Source organism: Melospiza melodia, chromosome Z (assembly GCF_035770615.1).
Source record: "Melospiza melodia melodia isolate bMelMel2 chromosome Z, bMelMel2.pri, whole genome shotgun sequence".
In the NCBI taxonomy this organism is placed as follows: domain Eukaryota; kingdom Metazoa; phylum Chordata; class Aves; order Passeriformes; family Passerellidae; genus Melospiza; species Melospiza melodia.
Window position 1 is genome coordinate 48309134 of NC_086226.1, and position 19297 is coordinate 48328430.

Consider the following 19297-nt stretch of genomic DNA (forward strand, 5'->3'; position numbering starts at 1 on the left):
TGAAGACTAGATAAGTGTTGAAGATAGTCTAACGGAGCCATGTTTTAAAAAATTGATGGTCAAAAATAATGTCAAATGGTATTTCTAAAAGCAACTTGCTTTTCCAGCAAATATTTTTCACTAAATTTTTGCACTGATTCTAGACTTCTGCTGTTCCACACTTGCAGATCTACCATGTAGTATAAGTTTCAAAAAAGCTCTATAAAATAAGCATGAACGTCTCCCTGTTTATTAAAATATTGCAGTGATCTCCAGTCTTGGTCTGCCAAAATATTTGGTTACAAACAAGTCACATTGAGCACAAAGACATGGCAAATGAATCAAACAAATGAAAAAGTAATTATTCTTTAGAAAGATAATACCCTATTTTGTACACATTTTCTTACTTTCCTTCAGCTAGAAGGATACAAACTTGATGAACACTTTTTAGAAATATGCTTTATAACACACTAAGAACTTGTTTGGTCTGATAACAAAAGATCAAAAAGCACAGAAAACAATGCAATTGCAAGTTTAACAATGGCATGGCAAAACATTTTACCCACAGATAAATATAAATGGGGCAATAGGAGAGGATATTTTTTTCTAATGCAAAATTCTTAGTGAAGCGCTTCATTATTTTCTTAGAGTGTTAATGGTTATCTTTCTTAAAGCTCTTCTTTTGTGAGGTTTTTGAATCTCACTGAACTCCTATGGCACTTAGAACACACTCCTTGCTTTTTTGCACATCCCAGTACTGCTGAATCCACAAAACAGGAATCAAATGAAAAATCACAAGACCAAGATGCTTATTCAGGTTTTGTTACTAAACTGACTGGAAGGTTTATGAACAAATGTGTTCAAAAGTGAATACAAATAATGAATATTCTCAAGGTAGCTCAGTATATCTCATCTCCAGATTTGGGCGTCTATGTTCTCTCAGACACATTTAATTCTTGAAGTCCACTCCAAATATTTTTCTTAGCAAGAGGAACACATAAATCCCAACACCTTTCATCATATATGCTGCTCTCCATGTTTTTTTCTCAGATCACTGAATGACTAACTATTAGTTTCCACAGAGGTTTAATAAGTATGGGTTATGACTGTATACTGTTAAAATAGAAGTAGAACGGGTTTTCAATTGAAAAAAAAAGTATTTGTGTAACTAATATCTTACTCATCTTTAGATTTTTTTTCACTTTTCCAGGAAGAATTCTTATACCTTTTTGCACGAGAAATAATTCTGCACTTGAATGTGCAGCTGTTGTTCATCTGGGCAATCTAGTTTCTGATACTCAGGAGAGACCTGCCACAGATCATCAGCTGTGTAAAGCCTTGAGGGGCCACATATGCCAAAAAGAGAAAATGTAATTGCAATTCATAGGGGACTGTGAAGTGCTAGTATAAAAGGTCACAGCACATCGTCATTTATTCCTCAGTAGCTGAAGTCTGGAAGGAGAAATCTGTGTAGAAATGTAGAAACGGTTATACCCTAAAACAATAAGAGAAGAATAAGAGAGGTCACAGAAGAAGGATCTCAGAGGCGCAAGAAAGGAAGACTGTGTAGGAACTTAATTATCATTCACCATTACTGAAGAGGTCTTCTAAAACCCCTGAGGAAAAGTCTTCTCAGACACAGATGTCCAAGATACTGTCTAATTTATTTTGCAATAGGATCCAAAATAATTTCTGTTAGGGAAGTCTCCACATCCATTTATGCTAGGGCAAATGGCCAGTTGAAATTGCACAGGAAACAGCAGGAAACTTCCACTCTATTTAACTCACCTTTTATGATGATAAACTCTTTCATACATCTTTCATTGCTCCCATTCACCATTTCAGCAGTTTCTTCCACTTCATACCTGGAGATCTTGAAAGCAAACAGGCTCAGAAACCATTAGCTGGTCTGTTTTTAACTTTGGGGACGTGTCATTTCTTCTGGATGGAAACGCACAAATCCTAAGGGGTCTGGAGTGCCATGAGATTGTCAGACATCAGCTTGCTTTTCAAGTTCAGAAATCATTTAACAGACTACATTTCAGAAAATGAAGGTACATACAGTTAAAACAGACTGGAAATACATATAGCTTTTACCTTTTGTAATGGAAAATGAATCAGACTGATTTTAATGGGTCAGAGGATGTGTAAAGCACCCTGCCAAAAAAAAAAAAAAAAAAAAAAAAAGGAAAAGTTTGCAGGAGGCAGAAAAAGACATTAAATTAAGGAAAAGACATTGTACTCTAAAGTTTATCCTACTTTATTAAGTTGCATATTGTCAGCAGTTGGATTAAAATAGATTTTAGAGCATTTGCTTTCTGAAAATATTGTTTTAAACCTGCATGTGTGCAGAAGCATTAACAGGAGTTATAGGAATGAGACAATCCTAGGAGAAAGTAATAAAAAGCTTTGCCTCCATGCAGTATTTAAAAGCTGGAACAGGCCATTTCTCCCCTACAAGGCAATTAATTGATTATTGCCCTGTTACAATCAAAACTTACATTTGCTGTCTTCCTACCTCAGCTTTCGAATGCCAAGATAAATGGGGAATGGAAACTACAGAAATGTCATTCCCCCTTCCGGTCCTACACATGCAGTGTGAAACATTTTAAGTGCATCCTTTGAAGGTATTATGAAGGTTTTCTTGATACTTTTCAAACTACTTTTGACTGGGGCTCTGCCATCACATTACAAACTTTTATAAAAAAGTGTCAGGAATAATTCAGACCTTTCAAAATTTAATGGAATATCTAGACTTTTCTGTGTGACTCAGCCACTTAAAAGTTTGTTTTCACATTCATGAGGGCTAGAACCTCTTCTTTGCCAAAACAAAACCAAAACCTGTAATACTTATGCTTTCATACCAACTTTTAAGTTCTGTGTTTTTCAGTATAGTTTTTTCTTAACCCTGTTCTGAATCTGACAATGACAATATTATCAACAACAGCAACTGTTAAAGATATACATATACCCACATATAACCTCCTTCCACACGTGACATCAACAAATAACACCAAAACCACAAATATGAATTTGAACTTCTGACCATGAGAGAAGAAGAAAATATTATGAAATATAAAGCTGGCTTTGCATGCCAAAACCTATCTCAAATTCTCCTATACAACTGACTAAATGACTAAATTGATTTAACTACTTCATAATGCTACTTTATAGATACTGAGAGGGTTTGTTGAAAGCAAAACTAATTTACTGTGGTGTTGACATAGGACTGCATTTATTAAGCAGTCAAAGCAGACAAGACAATCTATTACTGTGGGGTGGCAACAGGAGTCTCTGTTGTAAGGGTTCTTGAGATGGCATCTTTAACACCTGCCCCACAGTCCGCTCCTCTACAGTTTCTACAATCAAGCTGCCCCTGGTTTTACAGGTCCCTACCAGAACAAATATAAAACAAGACCATAGTAGAGGAACATACACACAACTCAGGCTGATGGAAACCAGTTCAATCTTCCTCTAGTTGTCCTGCATATGAGGTCAGACTAGATTAATATAACAACCTAAAATTTTCTGGCTTGTTTTGCTCTACTGCCTAACTGTAATCTGGATGATCCAATCTGATTCTCTCTTGTTTCAGCACCTGCACAGTATTGCTCTGTAGGGGGATACAGTATGAAGGTGGTACAGAATGTAATCTTATCCCCGAAAGACTTGCAGCTGAATCAATTACTAAAATTAGGAACAGGCCTGATCTTAACAGGCCACACCTGTAGCCAACAAGAACAGTGGCATAAAAGAGTGGATTGGTAGGAACTGAAGTCAGATGATTACTGCAAGGACCAGGAACAGTCAGTGCATAGAGGAGGTGTCTGTGAGAAACATTGAGGAGGTATGAAACTCTAAGGATATGGAATCCTTGCACTATAATGATAGCAGAACTCTTAATATATAAGACAACATTTCTCAGGTTTTCCCCATACCCTATCATGAACAGACTGGCTGGTGCCTCCTCAATTGCCTGACAGTGCCAGACCTGCTGTTAGGTTCCCCTAAAGCCATCTCTTCTCCAGGCTAAATGGTCCCTAGTCTGTAGAAACCTGCTACCTTCACAGAGCTGTTGGTGGCCTTTGCTCCCAGGACACACCACAGGCTTCTCCTATCCACCATATCCTACAAGCCAGTTACAGAAGAGCTCCTTATCAGCTGGTAAGTCTCCACCACGTACAGTTATAAAGGGATCTGTTCCTTACCAGGTGTATGAGTTAGCATTTAACTTTGTTGAATATAATTAATTTCCTGTCAATCTATTCCTCCAAATTCGCCAGGTCCCTCTGGACAAAACTGATATCCCTTGTCTGCTGTTTATGGAGCACTTTATATGCAAGCATTCCATAAACTCCTCCATGTTACCAATCAAGGTGCTAAGCAGGGTCAGTCCACGTGCTGCCCCACTTGTTACCAGCAACCTGGTAGAGTACAACTCATTTCAACTCAACCTGCTGAGCCTAACAATCAAATGAGTTTCATACAAATCTGACTCAGACTGTATCAATGTAACTTGGATAGAGTATTGTGGAAGACTGTCAAAAGCCTTGCTGAAGTAAAGGACACCCATTTCACTCTTGATGATCAAAAGTCTGGTTATTTTTTCACATAAGGAAATCCAATACCTTTGATAAATCAAGGTTAACAATCACAGGCACAGAAACGGCTTTTAGTAAGAGCCACTCTGTGACCTACCTATCCTGGATTAACCTCAATTGGGTCTTTTTGGTAAGGAAAAAGAAGTGCTCTTCCCTGTGGAAATAGTATGGCTTTCTCCATGGCTGAGAGAACCAATAACCAGCTAGAATCGCCCTACAAAGCCATATATTTAAGAAAAGAGGCACAGCCAAAGCTCTGTCTTGTTTCTGGATTTGAAATGGTGGCTAGGCAGGGTAGGGGAGGCTGTGGGGCTGTCTTGGTTTAGGGCAAATTTTGGAGAGAATTTTCAAAGGGGCTCTTCCAGGAAAGCAGATTCAATTGGCCTTTTTCTTTAACTGGTTTGAGAAAAAAATATGTCTTTGGAGAAAAGTGGGAAAAAACCTGTTTATAACAATAAAACTTAAACTTTATTAAACAATAAAACCCGTTGTTGCTCTAAAAAAGATGACAAACTCAGAAAGTCCTCTCTCTGGGTTGTAGCTTAGCTTACTCAGTCTTTTATTAGCCTTTCTGGTACTGGAACTGCCATGGCCCAGGCCTGGCCCGGTGGGCCACAGGTGTGAGCCGCCAGTGCTCTTTTGGTGTTCTGTTTAGAGCAGGTTTAAACAGGTTTAAAGAAAAGGGGGGAAAAAAACAGTCTAGCTGAGGAACTTTGTCTCAGCTAGCTAAAATTAATTAAAACAAGGGAGATCTCTGTCCTGCAGTCTGTCCATCCACAGGCAACACAGTCCAGACAAAGAAATGTGGAGGACTGAGTGCAGTGTCTGAAAACAAACTGGGCACTTCTTCTCTCCCCCTTTCACTTTCTGAAACAAGTCTTAAAGGTGCAAAACTTATTATTCAGCATAAACAGAACAAGATGAGGGGGGATAAAAGCATCATGGAAGCAAACCAGGACAGGGGCCAAGGCTAGGCTGGGCCACAGATGCTAACGTCCTGCCTCCACTAAACCCTGCCCCACCGAGCCCCCCCCCCGGGAGCAGCTCTGGGCTAGGCCTGGCCGCCTGGCAGGGCCATTTCCTGCTGCCGCTGTAAGATTAACTCTTTCAGTACTCTAGAATTCCATTTAAAAATAGATAAACCTGTGGGTGCCACTTCTCCCAAATCAGTAAAAAGGAAAATTGAAGGGATGTGAAGAGAACAACATAGAGACACCAATGTCAGTGAAGAAAGAAGAGTCAAAGCCCAGATGGCAGGGGAATGAGGAGATGCCTTAGTTTTGGGCTGAAATTCTCTTGAGAATTCAATGGTGAAGATGTGGTTGACACATTAGACACTTTTTCCCTTTAACTCATGGAATGCATTGGGAGGATTGAGCGTTCTAACCACAGCCATGAGCAAAGGCACCAGTGCTGAAGCAAGATGTTGTTGAAATAGCTGTGATTTGATGAGAGGCTTGAATAGACAGAGAGATGAGAAAGATGAGAAACCTTGATGCAGGGACAGAAAAAAAAGACCTCTGTTTCTCAGAGATGGATGAAGAAAACTTTTGTCTCTAGGCCAGAACAGCTTACCCCTAAAATTGCACCCCAATAAGCTGAGATGACCCATGGTGGTAGTTGTGAGAAGACTACCAAATGCAAGAAGGACTTAATGTTTGTAGATTTCTGGGTGGCTGCTATCTGTGAAAATTAAAACCACAAGAGAACTGTTTCTTGTGGAAAAGTCTCCATGGCATGGCAGGAGAGACTCCTGCCCCTAAGCAAACTGAAGAAAGACTGTTTTAGAGGTGGCAAGCTGGCTGAAAGTCCCAGATTTTGTTTCTTTACATTGTCAGTAGGAAAAGAAAGAGGAGGTGGGGGCAGGGGAGGATAAGTGTTCTGAAGGTTTATTTTGATTATTATTATTCTTCTTTTAGTTATGTTAATAAAGTTTTCTTTATACTCTTTAAAGTTTTGAGTCTGCTTTTGCTCTTCTCCTAATCCTTATCTCATAGCAGAAAATGAGTAAATAATTTTAGTGGGTGTAGTGGCATTTAGCCAGCACTCAACCCACCCCATTAACTGGTGCTGTGACTCAGACTGGCAAACCAAAACCACTACACTACCATAGTTTCAAAGTTGGTTGACTAGTTTCTACTTCCTCAGATATTTATTTTGGTACTTTTTGATTAGATGTTGTCAAGGGTTTGACACTGGCAAAATGCCAGGCACCCATAGTGTTGCTCATTCATGCTCCCCTGCCATAGATGGGCAGAGAAAAGAAAAATTGAATTCTGGGTTCAAATTCAACAAAATGTTCAAGAGTTGAAATTGGGACCAGGAGAAAACTCCAAGGCCAAAACAAGCTCAACTTAGAAGTACAAAGTGAATTTATTACCAAGAAAATCAGAGAATACTTAGAAGCAAAATAAGACATTAAAAAAATCTGTTTTTCCTCCAACCCCTCCCTTCTCCCCACCAAAAGCTCAAGGAGACAGGTGGCAGGGTTTTGGTCAGTTTATCACCCCAGATCTTCTTCCACTGTTCCAGGAGAGGAATCCTTTCCCTATGAGGCTGTGGGGTCCCTCCCATGAGACAGTTCTTCGTTAACTTCTCCAGCATGGCTTCAATCTCATTACCAGCAGCACGCTCAAAGCTGCTGCAATGTGAGTCCCTCCCACAGGCACACAGTCCTCCCAAAACTGCTGTGGCGTGGGTCACTCTTCCAGGGTGCAGTCCTACAAGGACAGGCTGCTCCACCCTGGAGGCAGGGGCCCACTCTCTCCAGCAGGTCTCCCACTGGATCACAGCCCCCTCCAGACATCTACGTGCTCCAGCATGGGCACTTCCCCCAAGGGCTGTGGGTGGATCTCTGCATCCCCCATGGATCCCCAAGGGCTGCAGGGGCACAGCTGCTTCACCACGGTCTCACCACGGCCTGCAGAGGAATCTTGGCTCTGGCGCCTGGAGCGCCTCCTCCCCTCACCTCCTTCTGCACTGACTGAGGTGCTGCCATATAGTTTTCCTCACATGTTCTCACATCCTCCTCTTCTCTGGCTGGTAAACAAAACCTGTTTCCCTACTGTTTTGATTTTTTTTCCCAAATACATTGGCACAGAGGCGTTACCAACTTCTCTCATTAGCCCAGCTTTGGCCAGCACCATGTCCATCTTCAGAGCCATCAGGGATTGGTTCTGCCAGACATGGTTGAAGGTTCAGCAGCTTCTCACAGGAGCCACCTCTGTGGTCACTCCACTACCAAAGACAGACCGTGCAAAACCTACATAGAAGTGTAATATTGTTTCTCCTTCAAACATCTCAGACATTCTCCAGTTTTCATTTTTTTAAAGATGCTAAGGCACAGCCCTATGAAGATATTGATCAGCTCTCTCAGAAACCTTCAAAGAAGCTTGTCCATGGATATACTATGGGTCAAGTTCACCAAAAGAAACTCTGGCTTGATCTGCACCCACTTTCTTCTTGAATCTCTTCACAAGTCTTTGCTGGTAAGACTGAGGCTATGAAGGCACTGAGTACCTCTGTCCTGTTTGCATTCATGCTCATTAAATCATTTGCCCTATGGAGAAACAAAAAGAAAGTGCCCCCCTCAACTGAATGGCCCATTCAAGGGAGTATGAGGATGAAGATCCAATTGGACAACGTGATAGTGGGTGCCCCCACAGCACCTCCCACCCCTGAAAAGAGTATGATTGGTCTTGCAATGGAAAGCTGAAATTCCACTCCCAACAAGAGGGCTAGAGCAGGGACAGTGTATCCAGGTATAGATATCAAATGTCAGCACTTTGTGGGGACATCACTAACCACTATGGCATATACAAATATGCGTATTTTTAGTAGTAATATTTATTGTCATCATGTATAACGATGGTGACAAAAACAACAAAAAACAACTCTACTCTTACTTGTTGTTGTTAGTTTATAATGGATGAACCGCAATAATGGCACTGGATTTCTGAATACTTTCCAACAATTAGCAAAAAGCTTAACATTTTTTTTTTGTGGTCAGTATTATTTGCATCTGTATAAAAGTTTTATTTAAATTTTTTCCATATTTACTTGGCTTGTATGTAATGTACTGCAATAACAACTATAAAAGAACTGCTTACCTGTACAAAGCCTCCTAGTTGCTTACAGCGACAGACTCCAAGCCCTCTGTCACTAAGAAATTCTGAGTGACTGTTTTGTGCAGAAGAGTGACACTCGCAAAGGCACACTAGTAGGCTGCATACTTTTTACAGCATGGTTTCTATATTATTATTCCAAATTATATCTATGCTGTCACAGATGGCCTACTTTTTCAGGGGTTGTGTGTTTTCATTTCATCTCAAGCATCACTAATGTCTTCAAGGAAGCAAAAAAATGAATTAATTTGTTCTTTGGGCACTGGCTAGCTAGTCACTTCTCAGACTGTAAGATGCTTGGTAAAGGGAAGAGCTGTTAAAACTTATAAGTCCATAAGAAAATCTCCAGTTTATAGTTTTAATACATGTGCTAATTTGGAAAACAGCAGGTCAGTAGCAGGCCATTGAAAGCAGATACTTGTATGTTAACAAATATCAGGTAATGATTGTATGCACACAAATATTTTCAAGAATAATTTACTCATTGGTTTGATTTATCAAATTTCCACCCTCTGATGCTCATCTGTGTCTTCAGAAACTACCATTTAAATACAAATTAGACCTTTTTTTTCTTTTTTCTTTTTTTTTTTTTTTTTTTTTTGTTACTGGAATCACCTGCAACTTTGCCTCTTTATAGTGTTATAGTGTTTTTAATTTTGTCTACAACCAGGACTTTAATGCTGTGATGTATATTCCAAAGGTGCCGAACAGTTCACAAGGCTTTTTGTGGGTTATTCCCAAAGTCTCTGCTGAGAGCAATGCAGTCAGAGCTCTTTCAGCTGGATGCTCAGCTGCTGAAGTCTTTCCAAGGTACTGAGGCTCCTCTTGGGGCTGCAGAGTCACTCTGCCCCAGGTTGGGCGCCAAAATATTGGAATATGATCCCAATATTACCAGGTAGATTGTGCCCTGGCTCGTCTGACCCTTGCTGCTGGGCTAAAGGCGGCAACTGTGGTGTTTCACCTCAGAGACACTTTTGGCAGGCTGGGTGTTGCAGCTGAGCACTGAAACAAACCCAGGCTTGTAGAAACTCAGTTTGCCTCAGGTGGAAGGCTTCAAGCTAGGGTGAAGAGGAAAAGGAGACGGATTTTGCCGGAGGATTAATATCCAGGGTTTTATTCCATGGTCACAGACCTCTGAATCTTGGTAACAGCTCCAACAGAATACCAAGCTCATGGTCCTGGCTCAATTCAAGCCCAGGGACAGGGGGAGGGGAAGGGAGAGGAGGAGGAGGGTCTCAGGGAACAAGGGACACATAGACAGGCCAATGACCCCAGGCCTGAAGGGCATCCTTTGAACTTGACAAACCACACCATGGCCTTGCTGGAATGTTAAGACTGACTGACAGCCCAGGAGGGGGCGAGGGGGAAGGGGAAGAGAGGTAATGGCACACCTGGGAAGGGACTAGGAAGTCTAAAACAGGAAATTGCAACACACTGCAACAGTATATGCATTCAGCCCATATTCTAAAACTTGAGTGCTTCTATCTTATATGTAAACTTTTGTATCCTTTTTGTCATGCCTTTCTTACTGTATATGTCATTTACTTATGAACCATGGGCTTCCCTGTTCTAATTTATTAACTGTTGAAAGAATTATGCCAGTGATAGCTCTGCAAGATTAGATCCTGTGTTTTAAGAAATCTCCCTTGCAAATTATACCTCCTTGCAGTTCTTATACTAGCACTGCAGGTTCTGTGATTTTCTTTATAAATGAAGGCAAACTCCCTACTCCATTAAAGGATTGGTAAAATTCCTGCTGAATTCAGTGTGAATAGATTTAAACTCTCATGTCTCGGTTGTCAAATAATAGCTAGCACCTCCAATGATAAACACCTACTCTTTATTTTTTAACCTTGACAACATAAACAGGTTAATGTCAAAGTACAATCAAATGGCAGTTTAGTTTGATGACACCACCATATCACTTTGATTTGTAACTGTCTCAAGATTTCTGCGCTTTTTAAAATTTTGCTCTTTTCACATATCAGGTTCAGAAATTAACTTATGGAAGGTGGAAGATAAATGTTTCACTTCTATGAAATTCCGCAGTGTTATACAGTTAAAAAGCACAGTACCATAAATTGTTTTACCCTTTGAGAATGATTTTTTTCTGTGGCAGTGCATAACACATTATGGCTGGTTCTGCAAAGCCGTAAGGTTTCCAGCATGTTCATCACCAAGTGACATCAATCAAATATTTGCTGGCAAGCACAATGACTTTAGAGGCACTGGTCTTCACACAAAAATTTATTCTATGACTGAGTTTCATAATATTAGCATTTGATAAGCAAAACAGTGATGAATATTGGCTAATGTGATGACTGGCTAGGTGGAGAGCTGTGGATATGTTTATCTTGGCTGTATCAAGGCTTTCAATACTGTCTTTCATAGTATCCTTACAAACATGCTGATTAGGTATTAGATAGATGAACGGACAGCGGACTTAAAAAAGGATTGCCAGGTAAAAAAAAAGGGTAGTGAACAGAGGCACAAGGTCCAGTCACTAGTGGTATAGCCTGGAGACTGATACTGAATCCAAAATGACCTGGATAAGGAGAGAGGGAATCCTTAGCAAATTTGAATATCAAATAAAATGGGGAAGAGGGACTGATACTCCATGGCTATGCTGCCATTCAGAGGGTTCTGGACAAACTGGTGAAATGGGTTAGAAAAAACATCACAAGAAAATCACATTTTTTCATATTTCACTATTTTCTGGGGAAAAAAGTCAACTCTTCAGACTAATAACCTCAGTTTATTCTGTTTATCCCTGCCCCAGCCATTCTTGTAAGACTCAAAGCCACTTCTGAGAAGTCTTTAATATAGCTAACGTTAGCTACATGAATTGTGACATATGGCTAAGCAGAAATGCTACCCTCCCTCCCTACATTCTTTCCTCCCTTTCTTTTCCTTTTGATATAGAAGGAGACTTAACTATTCTACTCTCTGTGGAACATAAAGTTTGCTACAATACCAAATGGTACAGCAGATTTCTGAAGTGCAAGGTAAAATTCTCTGAATTTGCTATAATAAATAGACCTTACAGATCTCAGGATCATAGCTATTAAAAAAAATCACATCCAGATGATATAAATCTTGAATTGCAAGGTCAAAAGTCTTGCTCAGTAATGGAAATGTGAAAAATATTTACAATGAATCACTCACTCACATACCCCTCCCAAATGAGCTGGGATATAAAGTATTACATTACCCCATGTTTCAAACTAGCTTTTTTTTTTTTTTTAATATTATATTCTCAGTAATTTGATCTACAAACACAGACTATGATTAGATTTTTGTACAAGGTAACAGGATAATATAACAGCATCATGCCACAAACAAAACCACCTTAACCAGAGTGTTCAGTTTAAACTATTGCATATTTTGGCACTGTTGAGAAAATAACAACCTATAGGAACCTCTTCTCAGAGGTTTCTCTGATTCTAGGCATTTTCCCTAGCATTACATTAGGGTGTCTTACATTTTGCCATTTTTCCATTAATAGCTTCTGCTGACCCTCACAGTCCAGAGCAATAATGTTCCAAACAGCTAGCAACAATGGCAGAAGCATGCTGTTGAAGGATGTTAACAAAAAAGTCATACATTTCTGTGCAGCAATTTTTAAAGAAAATATCAAGGCTCAAATCTAGATTTTCTAATTCATTTAGACAAGACTTTAATGAGGACTTACCTGATATATCTTCTAGTGGAAAAAGTGACTTTCAAAAAGTATTTCCCAGCCTTGAAAAACATAACAAACAAACAAACAAACAAAAATTACTTCCAACGCACCACAGTGGATTGCAAATGTGACTAAAAATTTCAGACTTAAACAAAGATGGATGAAACCTTTGCAATTTATCCGTACAAAACCAAGCTATTTTTCCCTGAAATCTTGAGCTGACAAATTAGTTTTTAGCAGTAATATTAGCTGTAATATATAAGGTTCAAGATTTTAAAGCAAGGTATTTCAACAATAACCTTTCTTATAGTCCCTTCGGATTTTCAGATGTATGACTGAAGTACTTCCAATGCTGATAAACATGGCTGTGTGGAAATGGCTCAGATTCTTCTCCTCTTAACATCTTCCGCAGTCCCTTTAGCACTAACTGAAGCAGTACACCTCTCATGAGCAGTACATACTCATGAAAATTCACTGGAATTTGTTGTTAAAAAAAAAAAAAGGAAAACAAAATCCCCAGAACTTAGGATTTATTCTCTCCTACACCTAAATCTTCCACATTGCTGTAAAGCTTGGTGAAGAAAAGGCAATCAATGGTTACCCTAAAAAGTCAGTAAGTAATTTTAATATTTAGATTTCGGTAATACTTAAGGTGAAATTGTGTTGGACCTCCATTTGGCTGCATTCTCTGTGCAGAGTACATCATAGGATTTACTAAGAAAAACCCCATTTTTGCCTTTGTGAAACACCATTTCTGCAGGTTCTTCACTACTGGTCTTAGTTAGACAAATGAAATGTCCGAGACAAATTATATACATACAACTCACATAAGTACATAACAGACATAAAGTGTCTTCTTTTATCAGGCAGACTTTATTTATTTATTTATTCACTTACTCACTTTTTTACATATTTGGTTCTGTGCTAGAGAAGTGGCTAAGGAGGTGAAAGAACATTTTACCAGCACATCACTGTCAAACCATGAATGGGTTTCAGTCAAACTGTTAAGGCAATAAATGCCCTAAATCCTTTCCCTGAAGTGTTGAAAATCTGAAAAGAAAATGAACAGCATCAGCATGACCTGAAGTTAATGCTTTGAAACTGAATTAAAACAGAAATCTGTGTTTAAGTGGAAATGCATCTGAGACAACAAAAACTAACATCAGCAACTCACAGGTGAATGTCACAGCCTGCAGATACATTGACAGTTGTACAGACAAGAATGCTAGGCATAGTATACCTGGAAAGTCTACTAATCTTAAAAAGTACCAGAGCCCTGTTCAGCTTCTCATTCAAAACTACATGAGAACAGTTCAAAAATTTTCATGCACAAATTTTATGTTTTGAGCTGTCTGTTTAGATGGGCAATGTTAATCACTTTGCTTAGAAATTCTACTTTTGCTTTCATATTGCAATTGTAATGCTGTACATGATGCTGTTTTATTCTAAACATACTTATTGGAATTTAGGTAATCAACAAAATTTAAAACAGCAACTGTAGGAGCAACAGAAACAGAAATTTTCTAGTCTGTCTGTCTATGAATATAAGCAACCGACTGTTTATGAAACAAATCAAGAAACCCCTGTGAGATAAATCATATGACTAAGCCCAACATCCATGCTAGTGCATTAGCAGAGGAGCAATTATGCTTCTTTTTTTAAGTTTGAAGTAACAGCCCATGTGAATCTAGTATTATCCTGTAGGTTTCTTGTTTTGATTGGCATAATCCCTAACAGCACCTTGTACTTCTTGGTACAATGAAAAATGACAAGAGTGCCTTTTTTGAGGCACAATTATCTCAAGTCATAAAACTGCACACATTATAGCATCTTCAGGGAATAGCTGCACTACTGTATCAACTTCTGCAGACATACATTTAGCATGGGAATATTTATTTAAAATACTCTTTAACTCTCAGTATTCTTTATTATACCTTTGACATACATCAGCTAGAAAATACTGAGAGCACAAAATGAATATCTAAAAGAATATGACAAACACTTCTCAATAAACTTGGAAGATTGAAAAGTTACTTAGTATGCAAAGAAGACAGGGGGTTTTAACTACTATGGCTGTTATGGTAAAATCAAAATCTACATAGTATAAAATTTATTGATTCATAAAGGCCTTTTTCCCTTAAAGGCCGCCCTAAATATTATGCTCATAAATTGGTGCGGTGCTTGATCTTCAAGCTTTTTCTCTGGCATCTCTTCCTTTTCTTTCATAATTTTCTCATTCTGCATTTTCCAGCAGTCATGCCCTACACACAAACAATGCAGTTATCCTCCAGTTGTTTTAATTTTCTAAGTGTCTTTCTGCTGATGAAACCCAGTCCTTGGAGTACTGAAGTGTATATTCTTGTTAGAACAACTTCAACAATGAATACTACAAATTTTCCAAAAAGCATTGAGCAGCTAATCTCAAGATTTCAAATAAATCACAAAACATGACATTTTACTGCAGTAATCCACAGTTTAAAAAGAACAAAAGAACAGTAATTTGTCTTTGAAATTCTATGGCATCTAAATAGAAATACCAAATATTGCTAAACTTAAATTTTTTTAAAAAGCAACAAACCTGTCTCCTTGCCAAAGACATAATGGGCTATTCTATTTATAAGCTTTTCAAAAGCTGTGCCTGCCTAGTTTTGCTATGTGTGTCACAAATGTCAATGACCATAGTCTTACAAATCTTCCAGTCAGAGCAGTATTATCATTAGCTTACAGATGAAGATCATCTGAATCATCACAATTGTTAAAAGCTGTCTGCATTTATTTATAAATAAATGCAACATGTGCAACATGTGAGGATGCTGGGTGCATACCAGAAGAGGTGGTGGGGAATATCTGACATTGATACTAGGCAAATCCCTGGAACCATTGCTAGGCCATGAAAATTACTCAAGAGTGATGCTAGCCCGATATTTAAATATCAAAACTCACTGAATTCTCTGGCCCTTAAAGCAAGCCTGGTAAACTGTATTCCTAAGGAGACGTTTCTAGAGTTTCATTTATACGCCTTTTGCTCCAATTTCCCATTATGCAACCTTTATCTCAGAGTCTTCTCTGTTCCTGCTCCATGGTGAACTATTCTTGTGCACTGGTCAGGTAATGAACAGCCATCTCCCCATGGGAACAGTGCCTATGGCTGGAAAAGAAGAAAAATAGGTAGCTTACATGTCTCAGAGAGCCAGGGACTTAAGCTAATTACAAGCTGAACTGCTGTATGTGCACTTTTGAAGCGCCTGCCCAACTCCATTTGATTGAAAATTTCTATCAAATTAATCTGAGAAGTATTTATTTTGTGCACTTTAAGAACAAACACCTGGCAATGAAAAACACAGGATAACAATTCTTGTGTTGAGGGTATATGCCTTATCTTAAGCAAAGCTATAGTATAAGCACACCCAAAGTGGGCCACAAGGCTATCGCAGTGCAAGAAATTTAAACTTCATTACATTTTATGAGTTTTAGTCCATAGATTTCACAGTCTTTCACAGAAAGATTTTGTTTTTTTAATGGCTATTTAGATTATTTTTGTGTAAGAAAATATGCCAGCTGCAGATCCTCCTTTATGACATAATCTGGGCATATAGCACATTCAGGTACTCTGGTGTTGTGCAACAGCTTTGTATGCCACCTGTCATCCTGCAACACACAATTCTGCTTAAACCATTAACATTTTGTGTGGGACCAAATGCATCCACAGACATAATAAATACACTTAAATATAAAGGAAGTCTTACACTGATTTATGGAGACAGAGTAAGGCTTAAAAAAGTCTCAAAATTATTCTTTTATTTTTTGGAACATGAAGACAGAAATAGACAATGAAAAGTGGGGTATTATTAGAGTTTGGATTGTTATAGTCTAGATAATTAGAGTATGGTAGGACAAAGCAAATAAATGTTAGAAGAGAAAGAATAGAAGATACGATGTAAAGAGACTGCCTGGGAAAATAACATTGCTTAAAAAAATCCTCATATGTTCTTGGAACATAGCTCCAGAATTTAGCTTCCTAAGCTCCACAACTTGAGTTGCCATTTCATACTGTTTAGACAAAGCACCAGACTTCTGGCAGATTCATTTCAGATGTTTTGCTTCCATTCTCTTGTCTTCATGCAGATTCCGCATTTTATATTTCCTCAGGGTGAGACTCAGCAGAGCTCGTAAGTGAGGTGAGTAGAGGCAAAATGAACAACCAAACCACCACAATACTTAGCAAAGCATAGTAAATCATCCAGTGTGGCATTTCTGAAAGAGTAAAGGATCTGCACCTGGGTGGATTTAGGGCAGCAGGAAGTTAGGTGTCCATCAACCCCCATCCATGTATCACTAGCCCAGTTAATCACCACTTAGGAGCTATTAGGCTGGACAGCATGAGCTCTGTCAATCACAGTTGGTACAATGTAGTGCTGAAAGTGGAGCAGTCACTAAGGATGGCCCTATTTCTAGCTAACTTGTTTTGGCAGAATGTTTGTGTGCATCAACAGACTGAAATGTCAGAGAGCTGAAGATGATGTGGGTGAACGTGAAAAACCAGAGAAGACTGCAGAGAAAAAGGAAGAAACCAGAATAAAAAGTGAGCAAGTAAATATAAGGAAGAGCAGAAGATTAAAGGTATGAAACAATGTTGTAAATAATATTATTAAAACAAAGACACAGGAAGTTTTCCACTAAGAATATATTTCAATTAGATGTTAAAGACAGGATAAGCATCAATAAAAATTGATCATTCATCTTATTAAATTCTTTGTGTCACAAGTGCCCTTTAATCACTTGTTATACCACCCAGTACTCTTCTGTAGTTTCTCTAATACAAAAAGAGGGAAAGAGGCAATAGAAGTCCCAGGTGTGAATAATTTTGTACCCTATGATAAGATATGCACCCCACTGAAGCTGGCCATTAACAAGATCCACAAAGCTCATAACACTTAAATGCATATTCATATCTCTGTATGACTAACTAAAGCTCTAAATAATATTATTATAGATATTTTGTATGTTTACTAGGTATTCCTGTTATACATAATTACTACCTTTTTTTCACAAACAACTTAGGTTTGAGAAGTTTAATCCTGCTTCTGTGGTTTATTATAATTGAGGGTTTGTTTGTTTTTTCCTGGAGTAGGGAGTTCATTCTGAGTACATCCATGCTTAATTACTACGCATCTGTACTTAGCACAACAAAGTAGAGGAGGTGAAACAGGCATGAACAATGGAAAACTCTTCAGGGTGCAGATAAAATATTCTGGACATCGGCACAAGGACTGCCCCTTAATTTCTTTAAAAGAGAATGGGAAATAGGTCTCTTCTTTCCCTAAACCAAAAATATTGTCAACAACTTAGTTATCTAAGGAGAGTAAAACATGCCAGAATGGCATGTTTACAGTAAGCAAATTAGCTCACACCTCTCCATTTCTGTTGCTTATTCTGAATCTATGCTTTGTTTTTCTTCTCTTTCTTACCGTATAAAATGCTCAGAAAAAGCATGTAGCAGGTTTTTCAGTGGGTATATTGGGACAAATTTGTTAGCCAGTCCATTCAAAGAGATGTCATGGATGTAGCAGATAATTCCTTTGTGGTAGAGACATAATGGAAAGATCTTGCAGAAGTAAAGTTCTGAGTATGTCATGCTAATTGTAAATGGCAACATTATCTGGAAATTGGTGTAATTTTATCCATAACTGGTTTGACACTAGCAACCACCATAACTACTTTTAATAGCTTCCTTTAGCTGGCAGCTAGCTTCTGAAAAGTGATACACACAACTAGATGCCTCCTGAAAGACAGAGCAGAGTCCATTTATTTTCAGGTTCATGTCAAGTGGCAACACAGCTACCGAAGAGTTTGGTTTGGAAGTCAGCATTAAAGGTCATCCAGTCCAACCATTTCCTGCAATGGGCAGGGACATCTTGAAACAGATCAGATAACTCAGAGCCCTGTTTGAACTGATCTTAAATATTTTTAGAGATGGGGTATTTAAGACCTCTCTGGGCAACCTGTAACAGTACTTTACCACCCTCATAATAAAAGACTTCTTCTATATATATTCCTTTGTAGTTTAAAACCACAACCTTGTCTCCTATTGCTACAGGCCCTGCTAAAGAAGCTTGACCCAATCTTTCTTATAATCCCCTTTTTCAGTGACAAAAGCATTCTCTCCTCTAGGCAAAGCACCAGCTTTCTCAGCTTTTCCTCACAGAATATCTGTTCCAGCCCTCTGATTAATTTTTTGCCCTCCTCTGGAGTCACAGCAACACGTCCACACCTTCCTCGGTACTGACTGCAGACCGGGCAATAGTACTCCAGGTGGGGTCACATGAGAGCCGCCGAGGAGGAGCTGGTAGTTAGGAGGTAGGGGAGTTAACATAAAATCTTTACAAAGATTAGTAGCTATTTCGCTCTTTTAACGCTATTTTTAGCCCGGCGTTAGCAGCCCGTGTAAGTTTCTGCAATGCTGTACAGTATACCTACCAGGAGAAAATCTCCCAAACAGCTCCGGAGCGCTATGGTTCCCTGAGCACAGCCTGTCACACTCATAATCAGACTGTGTTTACAGGAGCAGCAGCGCTCTTGCATTTACAGGCTGCTGAGCGGCGGCCTGGAGACAGCACAGGCGCCGCTGGGCTGGGGCGGGCACTCCCGGGCGGCACTCCCGAGCTGGGGCGGGCATTCCCGGGTGGGCACTCCCGAGCTGGGGCGGGCATTCCCAGGTGGGCACTCCCGAGCTGGGGCCGGCATTCCCGGGCGGCACTCCCGAGCTGGGGCCGGCATTCCCGGGCGGCACTCCCGAGCTGGGGCACTCAGGGCCCGCGGCACCCGCCCCGGGCGATTCCCGGCGCGGCGGCGCCACCTGGCGGCGCGGCGTGAGGCGAGGCGGGCGGGGCGCGGGCCGTGAGGGAGGCGCT

At 39.6% G+C, this 19297-nt stretch overlaps 1 long non-coding RNA gene across 3 annotated transcripts; it reads right to left on the bottom strand.

Moving 5' to 3' along the window:
* Nucleotides 1-1602: 1602 nt before the first annotated feature.
* On the bottom strand, nucleotides 1603-19024 carry LOC134431920 (uncharacterized). Of its 3 annotated transcripts, none has more exons than XR_010031144.1 (6): nucleotides 18864-19024; nucleotides 15434-15534; nucleotides 13288-13436; nucleotides 12396-12445; nucleotides 2077-2136; nucleotides 1603-1950 (listed from the first exon to the last, which is right to left on the bottom strand). It is a non-coding gene; the product is annotated as an uncharacterized LOC134431920 (long non-coding RNA). The 3 variants fall into 3 exon arrangements; XR_010031145.1 differs by having other exon boundaries at nucleotides 13284-13436; XR_010031146.1 differs by lacking the exons at nucleotides 1603-1950; nucleotides 2077-2136 and adding an exon at nucleotides 9289-9762.
* Between the last annotated feature and the right edge of the window lie 273 nt (nucleotides 19025-19297).